Source organism: Lonchura striata, chromosome 2 (genome assembly GCF_046129695.1).
Source record: "Lonchura striata isolate bLonStr1 chromosome 2, bLonStr1.mat, whole genome shotgun sequence".
Taxonomy (NCBI): Eukaryota; Metazoa; Chordata; class Aves; order Passeriformes; family Estrildidae; genus Lonchura; species Lonchura striata.
Genome location: NC_134604.1, coordinates 34,442,876 through 34,455,763, shown reverse-complemented (window position 1 = coordinate 34,455,763; position 12,888 = coordinate 34,442,876).

Genomic DNA, 12,888 nt, shown 5'->3' with positions numbered 1-12,888 from the left:
TGAAATTTGTAAGTATTAGATCTGGAATAAAATTTGATGATCAAAACAATCACAAGAGTCTGTCACAGGAATACAAACTGCAGACCCTGATTTTCCATAGTACTGAAAAATATTTATTCCATTTTTTAGCAGTCCAGAAGGGAGCATTCTGAGTGTAGTTGCTCAGAACTACACTGTGTTTTATCTTGCCCTTGTAATGTAACCTCAGTCTTGTAAGAAAACAAAGGAACTTCACAGCCAGGTAGATGTCCTGGTGGGTTCCATGAGGCCAGTGCCTTCTTCCTTCCCAGGTGGAAGTGATGAGGAGTCAAATAACCTAAAGATCACATGGACAGACCAGGGTGGCATGATGAGAACCTATCCTAGCAGATGTGTCAGCCCCTTACTCAAAAGTCATTACTGCGGTATGTGAAGACATGAAGATCTCAGCAGCACTATGCTGAAAATATTGAATTTTCCCCTTTCTATTCCTGTTTTCAGTTCCTGAGACCAGGAACTTCACCCTTGAAGGACCATCTCTCACCCTTGGAAGCACAATGCTCTGCCAATCCTCCTGGGCAAAATCAGAGAAGCAGTTGATTTCACTTAAGGTAATCTTTAGTTCAAACTCTTATGCACATGTATTCTATATAATTGCTGTAATTTATGAATGCTCTAGAAAGTAAAGGATCATTTTCTTGTGGGTAGCTGCTCAGGATCAGGACCTTTGTTAGGAATTATTTCATTGAAATAGCTATTCTGTCTTTGTGAACATAAAATTGCAAGGCACTGGTAAACACTAAGTGTTCTCACTGCACAGTGTGCTGTGATTGCTTAATCCATGTATGAGCTCAGTATCCTCTCAAATAGGAATTTTTTTTTTTAGTCTTACATGTATTTAATCCTTCTAATGGGCTTCATATGCAGTAGTAGCTCTCTGATGCGTAGGTGGTTTTCCAGAAGTCCTGTCAGCAGCATCACTTACCAAAGGTGTTCAGAGGCAATAATCAGAGAGAGAAGACTTTTAAATTAGTAAAGAAAGTCTCAAAAAGACAAAAAAGATAGATTAGGTGTTTGCATGACCAAAAGAAGCTGTGCAGGGACTGCACTGTTCAACAGATTAGTGAGAGATTTGGGAAAATGTAGAGTGTGGAGACAACGGTTGCTGACAGTCCTAAATTATTCAGGGCTAAGTGCTAAGTGCTGCAAGAGTAGTGGAGTTGTAGTGTGGTGTGCTGACTCTGGCTGGACCTGTGTTCCCACCAAAGCCACTCAATTCCTCCTCTTCTAAACTGGACAGGGAAGAGAAATTATGATATAAGGCTTATGGGTCAAGATAAAGACAGGCAGGGATGGAAATTGATGCATTTGTGTATTTTAACACCACAAGGTTATTCTCGCTTTCCTCCACCTCATTTTCAAAAAGGTGGGTTTTTTTATCCCCAAGAATTTGATAAAGTTGAAAAATTATTTTAAGAAAGGGTTTCCTTCTCACATTCCTGAAGTGAAACAACTTCTATATGAGGGATGGCCAAATATGCTTGGTCCCTTCAGCCTGGGAAAGGGATATTTGACAAGAGGGTGTGACAGATATGTACAAAATCAAGATGAGGTATCAGAAAAATGGCTGCTCATTGTCTGCTACACTTTGAGAGTTTGAATAATCAAATAAGGTAGCAATTGGAAGGTTTTACAATTAATAAAAGCAGCTCCTCACACAGTTTGGAATCAAGTTATGGAAATCCTTGTTACAACATGTTGGTTAAGCTTGCAGGGTTGTAAATCTATCAAAATTTTGAAACAGAATCCACAGAGATACAGACCAAGAGAGGGATACATATAGAGAAAACACCTATGGTAAGGACTCTGAGAAGCAACTAGAGCCTGTGATTGCCCTGGATTCTGGAGAGCTTTTCTGTTGAAGAGCAACATATCTGTAAGATACATAAAATGTGAAGCATTGGCACACTCTGATAACCATTAACGATTAACTCCAAGCTCCACCTCAAGTCATGAGTCAGGCCAAATAAAATATTAGATAGGGTGCAGGTTCCCCACATTGTTTGGTTCTTTATTAAATCATCCCATTAAACTACAAAGGATGGGTTGAAATACAGCAGTTGGAATTCTTTTCTATTAATCCACTTGCTTTGCTCATGTATAGCCAAGTAAAATCTCCTTGCTTTGTTAGTGAGGCTCTGCACAGACCTGCCATACAAAATATGCACTCTTAACAGAAATCTTTAGACATACCTGCCTGATAAACTACTACAGCAACAGATTACTGCTTAGCTAACAGACTGTGTTCTTGGGGGGAATAAAATTCTAATAAATGTGTAGCATGAAAGGGCCAATAAAATTATTGAATTAAATACCTTGGAGAGAAAAGACTTTATCAAATATACATCTTACCCAATTCTCATCTACAGGGCCATGGTTACAAGGAAATTCACAGAAGCACACACTTAAGGGAGAAGATGTACACAACATTGAACACAATGTCTTGTATATATAACAAAGACAGCAGAAGCAATGTGAAAAGGGTACTAAATTTACCAGAGTAAAATGAGATACAGACAAAGAGCTGAAGGCCCAGTACTGAGATTATGGTTGGGGAATTCTGATCTGACATGCAAAAAAGTGTTAATAAAGTTGATCAGTCTTATCAGAGGGTGTGAAAAATTTGGTGCAGTCTTCATTTGAGAAATAATACAGTCATATTCTGCACACCAAGCCTATTGGAGGTGTTATATCAGACACTGTCTGCCTCAGTATCTCGTCTCACACAAATGTCAGCACCATCTGGTTTTGAGGAAATTGGAAGCTATTTCCTCATGAATTTACAGTCCCACAAGTGAAATCTCTTTCACTCTCTATCACCAAAATCACAAGATGGTTATTAATCTTAATTTTTCACTCTAGCTAATGCTATTGTAGTTGGTTGGCATTTTCATGTATGCATTCTGAAAATGTTTGTTGGGCCTTTGCTGTACTCCAACCACTCCTCTCACAAGTGTATACCGTGAACACAAGGTCATACAGACATGTAACCTTGAGCAGTACTCTAGCAGAAGTGTCAGATTTGTACAAAAGCAGAGTGAGGACTCACATCACAGCAGCAAGGACAGATCAGGCATGGCATGACCAGCCCTGCAGTGGTGGTATAACCCATCTGTCCCTGTACTATCCCATCATGTCACTGGCAGCAGGCAGAGATACCAGATGTGGAGCACTTCTGAGTTGTTCTGGCCTTGAACCAACTTCCTACAAGGGGAAATGAAATCAGTGGGTAGAAGGAAAGCCCTTCAGTTGTGTGGAGTCTTACAGTGAGATGTCCTAGATCAATCAGTCCATCCTTGCTCAGATGGGATTGTGAACCATGGAGAAAAGCATTTGCTCACTCCCATTCTGTTCTCTGCTCCTTAGTCAATTAACAACCTTTGTAATAGGGCCTAAATCAACAGCAGCAATAGAATCATTGCACATTTTGGCTGTTTAGCCCTAGGTTTGATCTTTCTTGTTTTCGGAGTGCTGACTATTACAGATTGACAAGTAGAAACCAGTTTATAATTGAAAAATGTGACCAGTGAATTCCAACTTGTATGAAAGTGAATTATTTAATTAAAAATTTAAAAATTTCTTATTTTGTCAGTGGAAGTACAGAAAAAATCTTATCTATCAGAACAGAAAATATTTTCTACTATGCAATATCTTAGTAGAATATTAGAAATTCTATAAAATTTTCTCCTGTATTACATTTTATCTGAAATGACTAATATGAAAATTGTGAATAAGATGTTTGAAGAAAGTATAATATCATAGGTGATAGAGGTGGGTACTCTCTGAGCTGTCTTCCTTCCTATACTGTAAAAGACCTTTAGGTGTCCAAGTCAGATTTAAATAACAAGACACCAGACTTATTTTCTAGTTTGACTGTAGAAGGTTTAGAAAAAAATTTCTTTAGATTCATTGCAGATACACTTGGGTTGGAAGCCATATCTGTACAACTGTGTAAGCTGTTGTAGATTCCCAATATAGTACATGGAGGACCTCTAAGTTGTTTTTTATCTGTCCTAAAACTGGCACCCAGTGACATTTCCTTCTACATGTTTTTCTCTGAATGCAAAGGGTGATAAGACTCATTCACATCTGGCTGTTGACACTGCACAAATCTCATATTTAGGTGTTATGGAACCTCCTGTCAATTCTCCCCTCCAAATGTTCAACTGCATATAACATTTAAGAAAAAAATTTAATCATATTTTGTAACAGTTACTGTATTTTTATGACGTCATCTAGGTCAATAGACAGCTACTCCTAAATTTAACCTGGACCAAAGCACATAGTTTGAGGTCTTCTACAGCCCAGCAGAGAACCCAGCTGGTATGGAGAAAGTCACTGTACTACAATATTGTTGGCATATGGATAGATGACTGTATAAACTACCAAGATTTTGAAAAATTTCAACAATTTGGAAATCACTACTTCAAGACATCAAAGAAATTTTTATTAAAATACAAAACCTTTTTTTCTTCAAAGGTTTTGTTTTCTTCTGAACTCTGTATGTTATTACTCTCTTGTTTAGTTATTAATATAATCTTCAGTGTGTGCTAACAATTCCTTGGACTGTAGCTTGTTTTAAAAGCCACATTAATCCTGAAGCAACTGTACATTCATCTTACTTCCTCAGAGGCAGTTTCAATGCACTGTAATTTAACCTTTTTTTTTCTGTAAAAAAGGATGTTTAAGGAGTTTCCAGAATAGAAGTACTTTGTTACTATAAGGTTCCAGTAAGATGAAGTACATGCTCTGGCAAAAATATTTACTCATTCTCCATGTAATGTCAACATGTAGCCCCAAATATTCCTTTTATAAACATTTTTTTCTTCCCTCTTTATATAGAAGTCTAGTACTAGTTTAGATGTAAAATAAGCATGATGAATAAAAGGTGACATTCAAACAGTATATACAGCCATGAAGCTTCACATTCATTTTAAATTCCATGGTTGAGATGGCACTCAAGTCTCAATGCGACTTAGAGGAGTCAGTGCTTATAAAAACAGGCAAGTCTCAGCGGAGACCTCCTTCAAAAATTTCACTTGCAAATAATTTGTATTCCTGGATGTTTCATTTGATATTTGGCTAAATGTCATTCCTGTCACTGCACAATTAAAAATAAAAGGCAGTAGTAACAAAGAACTTTTTTTATTTCCCCCCTCTCTCAAACCAAGCATCCTGAGCTTCACACAGAAGGGCTGCTCTTCAGAGGAGCTGATCAGAGCTGTAAATGTGTAAGACAGGAGCTGTGATAGGACAGAGAGATTTAGTGGATTGACAGATTTCATTTTTATATCTGAAAAGAAGGAAGACTTTCAGGTGGTTTCCTCCAGGAGAAAAAAAAGTTTATGAAGCATATACTCTTTCAGAAATACATGGGCAAGCTTTTTTGGTGAAGATGTTCATAGGCAGTGAAGGACCTTGATATTCTATTCTATTCTATTCTATTCTATTCTATTCTATTCTATTCTATTCTATTCTATTCTATTCTATTCTATTCTATTCTATTCTATTCTATTCTATTCTATTCTATTCTATTCTATTCTATTCTATTCTATTCTATTCTATTCTATTCCTTTCAGAGATTTTTTTCCACTGATACTCTTTTTGGGAAGTGCAGACCATGAGCAGTCCCTAGGGTGCAGATCCCTTCCCCCTGCAGGCCCTGGCCAAGGTGCTGTGCAGTGCACTATTGTAGAAAAGGGCAACCCCAACTCAGGGAAGACATGATGATGTCTGGCTCCAGATCAGAAGGCTGAAGGATAGACTTATTAAAACTATACAATATTACATTAATATACTATTTAGAGACTATCCTATTCTATATACTTCTTAGTTACCTATCAACTAACTAACTAACTAACTAACAACTCGTGACTTCTCTGCCGAGCGTCTGAGACACAGCTGAACCCGATGGGTGAACTCAAATAACTTCACCAGAATCCAATCAAGCAATCACTTCAGGTAAACAATCTCCATACCAAATTCCACATGGGGAAAACAAAGGAGCAGAGATAAAGGTTGTTTTCTCTTCTTCTCTCTGTGCTTCTCCTGAGAGACAGAATGATATCTCTTTCTGTCCAGAGAATGTGAATGCCAGAGTGCACAAGGGTGGGTTGGTGGCTGCGCCCTGTGTCCTCTCTACACAGGCCTGGCCATGGAATTTAGTGCCTGCCAATGCGCCAGCCAAAGTCAGGTCAACAAAACCTGCAGCTCTGCTGATCTACGCGCTCGGGGCTACAGAGACAAGTTATTTTTTTTCTGGATAATTACACACTCTAGAAAGGGACTGGCAACACTTGGCCATCAAATTTTTCCAAGATTAAAATTACATGTGGAGGTCTGGAGTCCTGCCTTCTGCAGTCCTTTGTTTAGAGAAGTTCACAGAAACTGATAGACATGGTAGGTCTCTTGGACAATACTTATTGTCCAAGGGATAATTATCATGGAAAGCAAAGTTTGCTTCTTTGCTTCTGTACAGAGACACTATGACTTGCCTGTAACACCCTAAAGTTTATTTTCAGTCGCTCAGTGCCAGGCAGGATCAGCCCCATGGAAGCATAATTTTTTACAACAGACACATGCACTTAGTGTTCTCATTTACCCCACACTAACATGTTTGCCTTTGAAAGTCTCCTTGAAGTGTTTCCTGAAATGTCAAAAATACTGTATTCAGCCAGGTTGGGGAGCAGGAAGGCCTCCTGCTGCCTCCAGTGATCTGTCGGGCTAAAGATAGTGTTTAACTAAACCCATGATGATAGAGTAACTAGAACCCTTCAAAGCAAAATAAGAGACATCTTGCAGAGTGTGTGGAGAGAATAAAGGTTGAGAACCAGCCTGCTGAGACAATAGGGCCTATACAGTGGTTAACTTAATGTGATAACTCTGTTTGATTCTGTTTGATTCATAATTTTCATTCAAATTCTAAAATCTATTAAAAGCACCACAATCTGCAAACTTTCATTCATTATCTGCTTACTGAAGACCTATAAGAACAATAGGTTCCTTTCCTTGATTTAATATAAATTAGGCTCAAATTGTACTGTAATTAATGTTCAGATAAGGTCACTGGGACACCATAGAAAGACAAAATGACAATATCAACTCTGCAAAAGCTACATGGGAAAAATAAGGGCTGCAGAACATCCCCCTATATTTACATTTAGATGTCATATGAAAGAGTTGGTTTAATACCAGGGAAAACTAATCCATAAATTTTGCTGTTATATGTATCTCAAGTAATATGTCAATTTAGGCAAAAAATAGTAAGACCAGTTTTCTGTTGTGTGCTTTATCTAAGAATAGATTTAATGTTCATTAAAATAAAGTTGTCATCTTACACAAGAAAACCTCCTACTCTATTTTAAATTCTTATAATGTAAACAAATTCTGAAAGAAAATTCTGTGTGTAACTCTAAATATATTCCCCATTGGCAGGAAAGCATTAGAAATTTGCACAAAGCCCCAATATGTATTGATTGCAGTTCATTTTAAGGAGTCTTGGAGATTCTTGGCTGAAACAAGATACCTATAAAGTAGCTCTGTTGCACACATAGATATAGGATTTAGAAATCTTGAAACATAATACCAGGACACAGTGATTTTGAGGAGAGGGAAGAATCAGTAAATCTCAACCTGTGTAGCCTGAAAAGCTTTTCATGGTTTTACCTATTACATGCAAAAGCTGCTTCAGCCCTGAAGCTACAGATCTGCACCAAAATATCTAGGTTCCTATTCTTAGTAAAAAGAGTTTCGTTCTGAAGAACGAACATTATTTGCATCCCTAAGCAGCAGATTTTGAGGAAGTCTAAGTCAAAAGTGCAGAAATACAAGAGTCTTATCTATTTTTCACTGTTTTAATCTGCTTTTTTCAGTTCCTTAGCTCTCAACAGCTTTGTTCCTGCTTCTGACGGGGCTCAAAAGAAATTACTAATTTTATTTGGATGGCAGCAAACTACAAAGGAAATTATTGGATTCTTCAATCTTTATTATCTTTGAATACATCTATGTAACCTTCTGAAAAATGTGCTTTAAACAACATAAGTTGGTGGAGTCTTTCCAGGAAATGGTGTCATAGAATCATAGAATATCTCCAGCTGAATGGGGACCATTGGGATCATTAAGCCTAATTCACTGATCTTCTCAGGAATTTTTTATCTAGATTTACTTAGAACTAAATCATATAATGTTGTTCAGGCTCTCCTTGAGCTCTGCCAAACTTGGTGCTGTGGTCAGGTCCCTGGGAACCCTGTTCCAGTGAGTGACCAGCCTCTCGGTGAAGAACTTTATACTGATGTTCAATATGAATCTCCCCTGATGCATCTTTATTCCACTTCATGTCCTATTGCTGCCCACCAGAGAGAAGATGTGTAATATCTTGTGTGTTTAATGCACACAAGATCCTAAAAATAGTCTGATTTAATGACCCTTATGTTATTTAAATTGGGAAAAATTGCAAATGCTCAGAAATGTTGAAAATGTCTGTTGTTTTCATCTTTCATGAAAATCCCATAGGAATTTGATTATATAACTGTTGCCTTTATACACAAAAAAGGACAAGAGTTCCCAGATCCATATTTTTGGATCTAGTAGAGAAAGGATTGAGGATCTCCACCCAGATGGACAGATGAACAAATCAATCAATAAGAGTCAAAAGATTGCTGTTGGTGGCCCTCTTTCTTGAGCTTAAATTAAAATGAGATGGTTTCTTTTGCAATACTCTGTATCAGGAAATGGGCACTGCTATATTCAAATCACACTGAAAATAATCTTTTTTATGCTTTGGAAAGTTTAAATACAGTGAGTTGAAATCCATTGCATATCCACTGTTTCTTTTCCTTGTCATTCAGTTTCTGTTCCTTCCATCATGTGAGTGCACAATGCTTTGATTGGACTGTTCAATCCAATCAAACTTGCTGGGTGTTTCAGATGTACCCCTTGCTTCATAAATATTTATGTATTTGTGGGCGTTTCAGTTGTTACATTGGGTGTTTTATGGTTTTGTTTACCTCCATATTTTGATGTATTTATTACTTCACTGGTTCCAGCGACTCTAGCAGAGTCCAAAAAATACCATATAAAAGAGGATACTTTAGTGTAGTGTGGTCTTTAAATGGTGCTGTAAGAGCCTGTTATTTATCACTTCTGCCCTTCAGCTAATGATGGAGCATTTAATTTTCAACATTTTCGTTGGTTTGTTTGTACAATGCAATGAAGTGCTTAGAAGAAAGGAGGCCATGTACCTGCTTTGCCTTTTGATCTTCATTCATCTGGGGCAATTTAAACAATTTAGTTCATTAAAATTAAAACAATTCAAATTATTTATTAGGAGGAAATGCATTTGGTGATTAGTGTACAGGATGAGAAATCAATGATACTGCTTTTTGTTTCCATTTTGACATCAGTTAAGTGATGCTCTGAGTGGTACAGTGAGTTCTGTTCCTCAGTTCCCCATTTATAAAGACACGTTGTAATTTTCAATGATTTAATTAATGACTGTTTATAAACACCTTGCAAGTTTTTTGAATGAACAGTTTCATACAAGCCCTGCAAGGCAGTGGTTGTTTTCCATGCTAAAAACAATTTTGGATCTTTTAATAGGAATAATGACAATCAGTGAATGCAAAGTAGCATTTATCAGCTTTCATTTCATATGACTAAACAAACTTTATTCCTGGTTGTATGACCATGCAGATGCATTTTTAAGATAGTTTTTAGCACAGTGGGATGAATCTCTTGAGTAAGTATTATTTTTACCATCAAAGAATTGCAGAAAACAAATATCCCAATTGACTGGACTTATGAGTCAGGGTCAATTTTCTATTCCACTGCAGAACTCAGACAAGCCCTTTAGACTGAAATAGTCAAAGTGTTCATGTGACTAATGCCCTCCAAGTTCACAGATTTAGAGCTTCAAATGTCTTTGAAAATATGTGCCTTCATCCCTCTCTGCCCCAGTTGTTCTCATCAGAGGGGGGATAGCAGCACCTCTGTACGTAGTGGAAACAAACCACCACAAGGGCTAATTTTGTACGCCAGGGCAAGGACAACAGTTTCTGTTGCTAACCTCCCACAGGGGAGTGATGTGGCTAATATCCATCCAGATGCCTTTGATTTCCTCAGCCCCAGTGCTGTAGTACTCATTTAGAGTTGAGCTGACTGGAATGATGTTTGGAATGAGTCCAGAGAGAGGTATGAACTCACACCTCTGGATCCATACCAAGGCGCCTTCACCACTCTATCATCACTCTCCTCTGAGGGAGGTAATGAGGATACATTAATTAATGTTTATGAAGTGCTTCGCTGCTGCCATATTTAGATTGTTAGAGTTGCATCTGAAGGAAGAAAACAGCAATCAGGAATTATTCCTGAAACAGAAAGCAGAAATGGGAAGATGAAATGGGACCCTAGAGTGGCTTGCCCCTAGGAGATGTTTTGCCACACTACAAAAAACTCTCTGGAGTTGACAGCCCTTCAAAGGCAATCTCAGCCCCAGAGAAATCCAGGCTAATGAAATTTTGAAGTACGTGATAGAAGAAACATCAGCCAACTTTAACCAAAGTTTTTTAGCAATGATTTTTCATGTAAAAAGAAATAAGCTTAAGATGAGAGAGAGATTTATCAAATATTCCAAAATATTTCAAGGTTACTCTGGTTGGTCGTGGGAGTTCTTTAAATGATTGGATGCTTTCTGGAGCGTGTATTTGTGAAGCTTCATCTATCACTTCAGTGGATTTTCTCCAGAGAAAAATACTTTGCCTCCTTACTTTGCTCATAAGGTAATGCAGAAACTCAGAACTTGATGGATGTATATCAAAGTGTGGCCTTGCATTCACCCTGAGATAAGAACTGGGAACAGGGAATGGCTCTGGGACACTTTGGCTTTATGAGATAGTTTCTGAGCAAGTGCAGCTGTGAGCTCTAGGGCAGGATCCTTCCTGACATGAATCATGGGATGAAATTTCTCTATAGGTAGCCATGCATTACCTGCTACAGTTACTTGTTTCAGGGCCACTGTAACTATCCCTGGGCCATTATTTCAAGTGTGTCCCTTGAATCTTTTGAGTACTTTGACTGACACAGAGTCAAAGAGCAGTGATTGCAGCAATAATATTCTGAATAATTTTTTTTTGCCTTTTGGACAAAGCCCCACACTAAAACTGGGTTTAGGCAGGTTTCAGTGAAAAAATATTATTAAAGCAAAAAAGTATTTTTCCCCTACTTTAGGCTCTCAAAACACGGAACCCAGCAACAACTACTGTGCATGTTCCCATGCTCAGAAGGGTAGAAGGCAAAACAAGTATTTTATAAAAATGAATGTTACTTTTCTTGGAGACTTGAGTATGCCAAGAGAAGCTGATCCAGTCTGCCTGTAGCTTATAAAGAAATTCAACGTTTATTTTTTCAAAATTTCCATGAAATTTCTACATGTTTTTAATTGTCTGTATTTTTAAAAAGTGAATATATGAATAGAACATTCTTCCATCCAAACATCAGGGGAATTTGGTTTGGTCTGTAATTTAGTAAAGATTTTTAGGCTTTTTGATTTTTTTCCTGAATTTTAATATGATTTATGCTACTGTATTTGTTGTAAGACAAGAGAGCTGGAAAGGGACTTTTCACAAGGGTGTGTAGTAATACGACAAGGATGAAAGGCATTTAAACTGCAAGAAGGCAGGCTTATATTGGGTTTTAGGAAGAAATTCTTCCCTGTGAGGGTGGTGAGACACTGGCCAGGTTGCCAAGAGAAACTGTGGATGCCCCATCTCTGGAAGTGCTCAAGACCAGGCTGGATGTGGCTCTGAGCACTTGATCTGGTGATAGATGTTCCTGCCCTTGGCAGGTGGTTTGGAACTTGAAGATCTTTCAATACCCATTCAGCTCAAACCATTCTGTGGTTCTGTGATTTGTTCTCCAACTGACCTTGCCAGATTTTATACACAGTATAGTTCCTCAACCTGAGTATTTTCACCTGAAAAATGAACAGATTCTTTCAGTATTTGTAAAAAGCATTTGTAAAGATTGCAGTCATTGGTTATAAAAAGACAGGGACAACTTACAACAAAAAAGACAATGACAACTTATAACAATTAAGAGAATAAAAAATTATATAAATATTCTGTTTTCTTAAACAGAGGGTAGAATATGAATTCAGATAAGAAAAAATATTAAAATTATATGCCACAGAAAAGGTTTGCAAAACTGTAAAAAAATTACAGGATAGGTATATATACCAAGTTACATTACTTAGTGTTTTTCTAAAGTCTTCTGAATATTCTAAGATTTCTAAATAGAACTTAAAATATTTCATGTTTTATTCTATTCATCTCTAGGTATGGGATATTTGTCACTGTTGAATACAGGAAATGGAAGTTAAAAATGTTTGGTCAGTTATTGAGAACTATGTAGCTAAAGCATGATACATTAAATATGATAACACCACATAACTACTCAATATTTCCCTCTCACAGCAGACATGAGAAGGAAAGACAGATTTGAAAATGATGTTAAGCAAGGAAAGTACTAGAGACTTAGTGACAGGTTTAATCTGATTAATGTAGTAAGCAGGATCCATAACATTTTCTTTGACAGACTCAGATTTTCAGAAAAGGAATGTAATCTGAAGGTTGAAATTATGATAATATTATTAGTGGTATAATGGCATGGATGATGTGCCTACATCCTCAAGTTCATCTGGGCCCTCTCTGATCCAATGAGCATGTGCCAGTGCCTCTTTTTCACTGGAATTTAAAGAGATATTATCCAGGCTGTAGCAGAAATGGAGAAAAAAATGTAATACTATTGCAAAGTAATGCATTTCTTGGCAAGAAATGCAAAGATTTTTGGCACCTT